General features: G+C 39.7%; 1 protein-coding gene across 1 annotated transcript in view; it reads right to left on the bottom strand.

The window, feature by feature from the left end:
* Window positions 1–8,286, bottom strand: part of LOC111660083 (uncharacterized) — a 10,730-nt gene that overhangs the window by 1,227 nt on the left and 1,217 nt on the right. The window lies entirely within an intron of this gene.

The following is an 8,286-nucleotide window of genomic DNA, read 5'->3' as shown; positions in this document are numbered from 1 at the left end:
CCTCCCTCCCCCCCAACAAACACAACTTTCAAGTTTCAGTTTGTCTCCAGTCTGGGTGTAGAGAATATAACAAAAATCATGTCTGCGGTTCCATTTGAGCTCCTTCATAAATGACAAACTAGACCTTGATGAAGAAACCATTTTAATTTTGTTTATTTTGTTTTTTTTTTTTTTTTTTCCAGTGATGCGGATTCTGCATATTTGTATTTCAGATGATGTAGCTAAAAACTTGATGTAAATTCCTCTTTTTTCCTTTTTTTGGCTTAATGAATATCATTTATTCAGTATGAAATCTTTATACTATATGTTCCACGTGTTAAGAATAAATGTACATTAAATCTTCGTAAGACGTTTGCTGTGGATTTATTTATTATTCCCCTCATACACGGTGGCGGCAGCGGTAAATAAGGTCCTGAATTTTTCATTTGGCTCGCACTTGCACTCGCACAGAGACAATTTGATACGAACAAAGCGGAGTCGATTTTGCTGACGATTTTGATATTTACACATGGATGCAGAGACACAACTCGCAGCGCAGCTTCTGCGGAGTGTGCTGCTTATCGAATGCACAGCCATGTTTCCCCCGTCCCTGCACTGACTGACACCTCGTCCCGGGAATCGCACGTGCTGATATTTACATTAATATTTACATTAGTGGGGGGGGGGGTGTGCAGAGGCCAGGTCTGTTTGATGCCTACAGATAAGATGTAGGAGATCCGATTTACATCTTCTCTTTTTGTCTCTGAATTTTATTTATTTTTATGAAACGGATTAAATCAAAAACCTGCTCATAGAAAGCCGTGTTTAATTGAAATATTTATTTCCCTTTGTCGTCATCAATGGAGAGACAAAATAGCATCCACAACAAACTAAAAAAACCAGCATGAGCTAAATGTGGCTCCAGCTACATTTTCAAAGACTCCTGCCACCTCTTGATGTGTCTTTACTTCGTTAAGCTTTGTTTAATCAGGACGTCTCGCTGAGATCAAGATCTGTTGTTTGAGAGAGACACAACAACAAAGTAAAGACGTTGACTTTAGGAGGTTTTCACTTGCAGAGATGCACATAATATTTAAGTTGGCGATAGACATTTACACTGCACTTTTTACACGGGTGAGTGCTTTAAAGGGCAACTCAATAAAGTTAGGGGAGTCACAAGAGACACCTCTTTTTATTTTCTATTTTATTTTATTTTTTAAATGACTCGAGATATCTTTAGTTTCTAGTGCCAGTCAAGCTTCAAAAACACTGGATCCTACATCTCCCACGTCTCATTTCTTTAAAACCTTGCACCTTTAATTTATACTGCAGGATAAACTGTGATGACATCATCAGGGTTATTATTTTTATTTTTTTAAATGCTCGAAAGCTTCCTCTAAAATCATCACACGACTGTTTCCACGGGACAAGCGGCGCTTCTCACGGTGAGTTAAACTTCATGTGAGAGATTGGTGAGATGCTCCTTTAGGAGAAAATCAAACATTTGATATGGAGGGCAATTTTTAAATGCAAACACATAAACAGGAGAAAGAGGGGAAAGTAGTGAAGAGATGACGGAGTGAAAGCAAGATTTTTAATTTGAATTAATTTTAAAAGGTTGAGTTTTGGAGGTTTTTTAGCAGGAAGTTTAGGTCCAAAACTTCAGAGAACGGCTTAATTTTAAGTTTTAAAACTCTGAATTCAACACAACTTATAGAACCAGGAGACTGTGTCTTATTATAATGTACCAAACACTAGCTTTTAACTCGGCTAAGTTCGCATTTGTCAGTCCAGTTATGAGTTCCCCTTTGGCAGTAGGTCATAGAGGTGTTTTCACTGTCTGTGCCGTTGCGCCCTCTAGAGGTCATTTGTAGGTAATGGCACAGTGATACAGGCCATTACAGAGGAAGCAGTTACTCATTCACACTGCACTACCCTAATGCAATGTGTCAAAAATGAATCTGGAGAGAATGATTACAGCACAGCTCAGCAGTGAATAATTTAATGAGTGAAGTAGCTGAATGTTATTTGCTGATTTGATGCGTTGTTAGAGACAAAATCCTGTTTGGTTTTTTTTTTGAGAACATGAAACAAATAATAAAACTGTGTTTCTGTTTGCAAAATAAGCAAAATCACATAGAAAAAAAAAAAATCACATAAAGAGAAAGAAAATACTATGATGAAAAACCGGAGTCAAGATAACGAAGAGAAACTTCCTTTCAACACATTTTGTTATTATCTCAGGGCCATTGAGGAAAAGGAAATATTTTGAGAAAGAGTCTGAATTTTAAGAAAATATTAACCAACGGAACAGACGAGATTTCCTTTCTTCCTTTTAAACTTCCTTCTTGTATCGACAAAAAACGTCTTTATCCATGTAGTACATTGTTAAACGGCTCCTTTTCTTGGCCTCAGAAAACACATCTGTTCCCATCAGCACCTGGAGCCTGAGCAGCAAGACGACACTGCTGGAGCAGGCAGAGCAGGCGAGATGGCTGGCGTCCATAGACCTGGGCCTGTTCCGACTCCACTTCCAGCTTGTTAAACATCGACCTGTCGGCTTTATTTTACATACGTTTCTTGGCCCTTGTTAGCTGCTAGCTGAGTAACAACATGGCCGCCCACAGGAACACAGAGTTTAACAAAGTTCCTCGCACCTCTCCCCTCCTGTCCTGTGTTCAGTAGCAGCAGATGCTATTAGATGAAAATGCAAAAGAAAAAGAGGAAGACCAGTGTTGTAATAGTTACACATTAGGTAAGCTTTCGTCGCATCAGGGATAAAAGAAACTTTAACAATATTTTTTTGGCCGCCATCTCTAGCCTCTGTTATCTGCTGCCTAAAATATATTGCTTCACACAGTCAGATACAGCGGTGTTGAACTTGTGTATCCAGTGCGACACTATATTGTTGGTTATACATAAGCTGACTGGCGAGATAAGCACAATTTCCCACATAGGTTCCCAGTTTCACCTTTTAATGTAGTCTAATAAGTCAACAGCACCGTGACCTTTAACAGCAGAAACTTGTTTCTAAATATTTGTAGGTGCAAACAATATCAGTAATAAGCAGCCTCTCTTTGTGTTTTATCTAGTTTCTTTGATAGCTCTTATCCTGCAGGTGTTACCATGTATTTGTACTGTTTGTATCCGGTGTACTACAGAAGTTGTATCCCTCCGCTAACCAATCACTTTGCAGGAAAAATTCAGGGGCTCCATCCTTTGGAGGCTGCATCTGAAGACCGATTGCATCACTCGTCCGCACCATTTCAAAAAGCTTCCTTCGAATGCGGCCTTTTCTTTACCTGGGCGACGAAGGCTGGATCTGTCATGGCGCAACCTAAAAAAAAATGTATGTGTTGTCAAGGTTGCTAGGCAACAGGGGCCGTGCTTTGCAATGCCACAGTAAGGGCAGAAACAGCTGGTGACACAAAGGGAAAATCCTCCATAGGCCGGCTCGGTTGGTTCGGTTCGGCCTTCGCGGTCTACGAACGGGTCACGCCTTCGTCAAACGTCTGATGTCCCTGGATTTGATGGTTCAGTCTCTGAGGTTCATTATGAACGGAAATAATCAGCGAGAATCAACGGATAAACCTCACGATTTGGTGTGAAGACCCTGCGAGATCAAGTCATGTAGCAAGCACGTATGTATGTCAATGAGTTCCCTCAAAGCTCTGCGCCTATCTTGAACTGATAGAAGTATTTTCTGTGCCTGAGATCATGAACAAATCATTGAAAGCAAATCTTCCTGTCACCTGTGCAGTAAAAGGTAGCAGGTGCGGTTGTAGTCAGAGTGGTCTACAGTAGCTTCCGTACCCTCTGAATAAGTGTCTTTTCTCGGGTAAGATTTCTGTGCTGCTTCGTGGAAACTGGCTGAAAGGATTTGAAAGATGCTACTTGCCAATCAAGCGTTCCCCAGCTGTTCTGGAGGAAATTTCTTTCTGGGGCAGAGCACACTGACCCGAAGATGAGCTTTCTTCATTTTGTGAGCTGCCAAGAGCAGGATGTCCTCGGGCGCGCTTCAGATGAGTTTCCCTCCGTCGACGTTGATGACCCTCGAGAAAGTGCTGAACACAGCTATGAATGCAGGAAGAGGGTCACCGCTGCTACTCCGCCAGAAATCTCGGAGGAAATATCTCAGAAAAAAAACCAAAACAACGTTTTTTCATCGACTGCTCGGAGGGAGATCACACCGCGGCCACGGACGCATCTCAGCTCTGGGTATCAAAGAAAGAGTTAGGGAAATTAAACCTTTCCTACGGGGTGGACATTAAAGGAAGCAGAGGTTCCCAACAACTGAGAAGACGCATCAGAGACCTGCCTGAAGAAAAGCTTGGAAGATCGGAAACAGAACTGTTTTTGTCCCGGAAGTCACCTGTGAAATGTCCCACATGACTCCTATCTGTTCATTTGCCAAACTGCATCTGTAAACAAAGCGTAAAGGTCCATTTGATTTCCACACAGGAGCAGCTGCATTTCCCTGATAATGCTGTGGACAATCCCCCACGACTACCTCAGGATTACTGTTAGCGTTAATATGCCTCCATTCACATAATGTGATGACTAAATCAGTCATTAATTACAATGCCAGACAGCTATTGTTTATCACAGGGATCCATATGGTACAGTATAACGCTCTGGGGGCCTCTGCTGGTGTACTGTCAATGTCAAGAGACGCTTAATACCAGTTTCATTGTTTCTTGAGAAGCTACAACACCTCTGAGAATAACTCCGCAGATGTCACCACCTATAGCTTTGAACTCAACCACCGTCAGCTATTTCTGCTATGCAAAGTATTCGGTGCATTACCTGCAGTAGATTACGATGAGCGCAGCCCCAGTTAGGAAAGTTAGGAAACTTTTAGAAACTTTTAAAAAACGCCCACAGAAACAATCCAATATCTATTTAAATGTTGCTTCATGTAGAATATTTTCAGCGGTTAATCTTCCCGTGAAAACAGCACTTTCCTTTGGCACTACATTTTTTTCAACCACTGAAGTACTGTATCCCTCCGCCACAAGTGCTCGCACTAGCTGAGTGAATCGGTGCACGCCGTCGTTAATATGTTTATTAGAAAACATGGCACATGGTAAAAAAAAAAAAAATTAACAACATCTACAAAATAACTTATAGTGTCACAGAAAATAGCAACAAGTCAACAATGATGTTATAAAAGTTTAGTGTATTTCCCTGAGGCAACAAGCCATGCTGTCTTGGGTTTTTAAATTGTACAATCTGAAATATAAACAACTTTAAAAGTGAAATAATTTCAAATAATATAAACAAATAAAATAAAATAATCACTATATATATATAAAACTAATAAATAAACAAAACAAAAATTTAAAAAGTTTGAGTCCTTTCTGTCCTAGTTCCTTTTTGATTTAAGAAGCATCCCTTTGCCCTTTTCCCTTGTTATAGTTATTCCCACTTTGTTTACCTTTCTTACCCTCCTTACCATCTAATAAATTTAACTTAATCAAACCCAACGGGTTATGTTGCTTCTTTACTTTGCAGCCAGTACATGTGGTTCATCTTATATTTCAGTGGGCTCCTTCCTAACCTGAAGGTGTGGCGCCCTCATGTGGTCAGAACAGCAAAGTACAGCCAATTAACCGACTATGGGTCTTAGATATGTTCAGTGGAGGAAGTCGCTCATTTGAAACCATTCAGTGTAGTTTTCTTTCATTCATTAGCCATACTGCTTTATCCTTTCTTTATCCTTTTTACACACTGTTTCTTTCAATTTGAGGAGTAAATGAGTGAGAGGAGGGGACAGGGAAACGAGAGGTTTAAGAAATGAAATCTAAGAGGGAAGATCAAGGTAGAAAATTACTACTCCTGGACTACCTTTTCACTTAATATAAATATTGAATTATTTGTGTACTAATTTATTTTTTTATTACTTTATTTTGTTTTGCTTTCACTTGTTCACCTTGGATAATGTTCACATCCCAAGGACAAACATTATACTGTCATATCATGTTTTTATAAACATGAACGTATATTGATTATGAAAATGAGCAGTGGTACATCAGTTTTCTTTTTGCTCAATAAAACAGACGGGATGATCATAATCACAGCAGATTTCCTTATAGCTCAAGCTTCAAGAACTGTAGCTCCTACATTTCCCATAAGGCATCTTGATTGTATCTTTTATTGGAACTGTCTTGACTATAAATACCCACGTCCTCTGAACCCTAGGACACTAATGTAGTCTAAATGAACTCGACAGAACTTCTTCATACGGAGGCCAATAACTGACAAAGTGAAGTAATCAGACAAGTAAAATATATAAATTAATATGTCAATGAATAACAGGCAACAGATTCATTTTTAAATGTCCTTAAATGTTAAAACTCAGCTGACAACCCCGTCAAAGTGTTGAGTTTGTCAAATAAAAAAAATCCTGAGTGTCTGCACAAAATAACGTCTTCTACGTTTCTGACAGTTTTAACGCAATGAAAAACATAAAAATTGAATTAATTAAAATTATTTTACATAATGTGGAAAGGTTAAAAACAAACAAGAGGTGAGGTTCATTCTTCTGAAGTGGCAGCTAAAGATGAAACTGTGTTGTGTCCTGTTCACTGCGAGATGAATCATCTCTCCACCTCAGCTCTGACAATATGATCATAAATACAGGAGACAGACGGGACGTTCCCCCCCCCCAGGTCTGCTTTGAAGGAAGCTTCATCACACCTGTACTGCTGCTTCTCCTTTCAGGTGCTTTACTTAAAAAAAAAACAAAAAAAACAAACAAAAAAAAAAAAAAACCTCAGCTGGCACCACCATGTGTCACGCTGATAGGAGCCGGGGAAAAAAGAAACGACCCTGAAATGAACCTGCTCCAACACCTGAGCTCTCGCCATTCACATGACATGGAAAAAAGGTAAGTACAAGACTTGCATGTGATACATGTTTCTCTGACCCATTTTCTCCTGAGGTGAAAACTTTATGTAAATCAATATCAAAACAATCCTGCATGTTGCATCATTAGTGATTTGGTGTCATTTAATCTCTTTCCCCCCCAAGAAAGGTTTAGAAATATTAAGACGAGTCTCCTGTGAAGTTTATCACTTTGACTCACTTCCTGCCAGTGCACACCAAGACCCCTCCCTGCAGCGCCTCCCTGTGGTGACACATGGTAACTAGACGAGTGGTGTGCTGGTCCACCAGAGAGAGAGAGAGAGAAGACCGACGTTCCTGCAGTATGCACAGGGTTTGATCACTATATAAAACATGTTTTTAATATCAGAGCAGAGACAGCCAAGGAAATATTTTAACTGTAAATCAAATTACATGAAGTTGTGCAACATTAAAACTGTCTTTAATTACATAAATTATGAAGATCTTTTACCCAGTCAGTGAACATGAAGCGACTTGAATAAACTGCAGGTGTCTGTTCGTAAGGGCTGATGTTCTTTGAGGACAATGTCACCAGGGACCCAAGTTATCTGGATTATCAGATACAATAAATTTTAAACAGACCAGCACAGAGTCAGGGATTTAAGATTGATCTCAGAACTACAGCTCATACCACGATGTCTGTCCAAACACTTGGTTTAAAACCTTTTAAACTAAGTGTTTGGACAGACATTAAGTAATTTATCCAGCCACTTGGAAGCAGTCATTTAAACTGAGCATTGCATCATTTGTCAGGCTGTTTTTCCCCCCAAAAGTGTTTTAAATGCCAGAGCTCTGGAGTCGTTTTAGCTTGATGCAGTTCTTGGAGACATTAAAGGGCGTTTGCCAGGCTACAGTCAGGATGCTACATTAGGTAGTAACAGCCATGATTTTAAACCACATTTGGCCCAAAGCATCAGTATTGTAAAGTGGCATTTTAACCTTCCCCCAGTTAAACACTGGGAAATGATACAACTGCAGACATTTAGTGTTAGTCACATTTAGCAAAGCAAGTGTCTGCACTTTTGCAACTTTAGCAAAACTTGACAAATGACCATTTGGTTCCAGGTAGATATGCAAACATTGTTCAGACCTTCATATTTGCAGGAGGCTTGCAAAGCAATGTGCAGGTTCAGAGCAACCATTAAACCTTTTACACACTAGGTGGCACCAATGCTACATTCAAGCTTTGGCCTGTTACATCCCAGCACCACATAACTGGGATATGTGAAGTCAAGACAGAAGCCAAGATTTAAATTAATAACTTTATTTGAAAATACAAATACAGTAAGTAGTTACTGATCCTCCTGCACCTATAAGAAGAAGAAATGGTTAGAAACTAGACTTCAAATCATGTAGGATAGAGAAATAGTCAGATACTCACCTGGTTGTGTCCCTGACCCG

This window comes from Seriola lalandi, unplaced genomic scaffold, assembly GCF_002814215.2.
Source record: "Seriola lalandi dorsalis isolate HSWRI2012SDOR001 ecotype SW California unplaced genomic scaffold, Sedor1 jcf7180002054505, whole genome shotgun sequence".
Taxonomy (NCBI): Eukaryota; Metazoa; Chordata; class Actinopteri; order Carangiformes; family Carangidae; genus Seriola; species Seriola lalandi.
This window is presented reverse-complemented; position numbering and strand designations above follow the sequence as displayed.